Source organism: Myotis yumanensis, unplaced genomic scaffold (genome assembly GCF_028538775.1).
Source record: "Myotis yumanensis isolate MYYU_CA2020_CCGP unplaced genomic scaffold, mMyoYum1.0.hap1 SCAF_3, whole genome shotgun sequence".
Lineage (NCBI taxonomy): Eukaryota > Metazoa > Chordata > Mammalia > Chiroptera > Vespertilionidae > Myotis > Myotis yumanensis.
Window position 1 is genome coordinate 81,795,448 of NW_027223754.1, and position 2,195 is coordinate 81,797,642.

Here is a 2,195-nt window from a genome sequence, read left to right on the forward strand (position 1 = left end):
GGTGAATGGGGAACTGGGGGTGGGTGGTGAGGGACGTGGATGGCACCAGGCAAAGACCCCCGCCCTGCCAGTCACCCCACACACAGAGGGTGACCCACAGCAGGGGCGGGTCCGGCAAGTGGGCGGAACGGCCGACCTCTTGGTTCCTTCCCCCAGCTAGCATGCTCCGATCACCTGATGGTGAATGGAGAACTGGGGGTGGGTGGTGGCAGGGGGTGGGGCCACCTGCAGGCCAGGCCTAGGGACCGTACCCATGCACAAATTTTGACAAGGAAATTCGTGCATGGTGGGAGAGTCCCTTAAGCCTAGCCTGCATCCTCTCCAATCTGGGACCCCTCGGACATCCCTCTCACAATCCTGGACTTCTGGCTCCTAATTGCTCACTTGCCTGCTTGCCTGGTTGCCCCTCACTGCCTCACCCCCGCCAGCCTAATTGCTGACTGTTTCTTCAACTGTCCCCCCTGCCAGCCTGGTCACCCCATGCAGCCTGCTGTTCAGTTGTTTTGTTGTCCTCACTAATCCCCCTGCGGGGCTGAGGGGACCCGGTGCCACCATCTTGTGGCTGTGGGTGCCGCCATCTTTGAGGGCATGGCAGTCAATTAGCATATTCCCTCCTTATTGGCTGTGGGCACTGCCATCTTTGAGGGTGTGGCAATCAATTAGCATATTCCCTCCTTATTGGCTGTGGGCACCACCATCTTTGCGATGGCATGAGGGTCAATTAGTATATTCCCTCTTTATTACGTAGGATAGGAAGGAGAGATCTTCTACAGGTTGTCTGTAGAGGAAGGCTAAAAGTCATAGACAATTGGCTGTAAGTGACTTGATGGGGAAAAATTTGGTCTAGAAATAAATATTTGAAAACTTATAAATGTTAGCTACAATCACGAGAGGGGAGGAGATGGTCCGGCAAGAGTGTAGAGGAGAAAAGGTTGAGAGACCTGTAGGGAACCTCAGAGTTAAGGAGGGATTCAACAGGGCTCTGAGAAGAAATGATGAGGCTATTAGATGGAGAATCAGGACAAGTGTTAAGGAGAAAGGGGTTAACAGTAAAAAGGAGGAAGATCGTTGGTCCTCTTGCTGATGACCCACTGAGCCGTCAAGAAAGGGCAAAGGAAAAACACCGCTTTTGGGTGAAGTGGCAGCATGTTGTGTTGCTTTGCTTCAATCGGTGGTGTGACAAGGAAAAAAAAAAAAGGAGGAAGAGACACCAGTTAAGATAAAGAACTAGTCTTTGTCCTGGCTGGTGTGGCTCAGCTGATTGGGCATCATCCCTAAGGATTGCTGGTTTGATTCCCAGTTGGGGCATATGCCCCGGTTTTGGGCTTGATCCCCAGTAGTGAACATGCAGGAGGCAGCCTATGATGTTTCACTCTCTCTCCCTCTCCCTTCCTCTCTAAATAAATAAGTAATCTTAAAAAAAAAAAAGAACTAGTTTTTAAAAATGTAAGAAGTTGTGATTGTTCTGTTTCAAAATCATAAGCTACCTCAAGTCTTTTTCTGGAAGGTGACCTGTGTAACACATTTCTAGAACTTGAAATGTGTATAAATCCCAGTGTAAGGATGTTATGGTTCTGGGCTGGTGAAAGACACCGCTCCTACCCCTCCTCAGTGAGGGACAAGTTCACACCTGAACAGTGAGGGCAGTTATCTTTGTCACTATGTTCATATGGCTGTAGACTATTAGGAGGCTCTGGAATAGAAAATGGAACCCAGCCAGAAGACTCAAAGGATGAAGGGTGGAGAAACCAAGATGGTGGCATAAGTAAACACCGGAAATTGCTGCCTCCCACAACAACTTCAAAAATACAACAAAAAGACAAAACGGACATCATCCAGAACTACAGGAAGGCTGGCTGAGTGGAAATTCTACAACTAGAAGGAAAGAGAAAAGCACACTGAGACTTAGAGGAGCTGCGGAAGTAAAGTGCAGAGGTATGGAGGCTCTAGCGCGTGCGCGCGGAAAGGGGCTGGCACCTGAGGACGCGGTTAAAATTAACATGTCTAGCAATATCATATGTTGACACAAATATGGAGCAATTGGAATTCTTATACATTGCTGGGAGTGTAGATTCATTCAACACTCTGGAAAATAGTATCTTTGAAAGATAAGGCATGTGCTTATCTCCTGTGATTCTGAAATTTCCTCCCTAGGTACAAACCCAAGGGAAGTGAGTATTGATGTGCACCAAAAG

At 48.3% G+C, this 2,195-nt stretch overlaps 1 pseudogene; it reads left to right on the forward strand.

Annotated features, from left to right (window-relative positions):
• The first annotated feature begins 1,057 nt into the window (after positions 1-1,057).
• LOC139007881 (small nucleolar RNA SNORA21) lies at positions 1,058-1,185 on the forward strand (annotated as a pseudogene).
• The last annotated feature ends 1,010 nt before the right edge of the window (positions 1,186-2,195 follow it).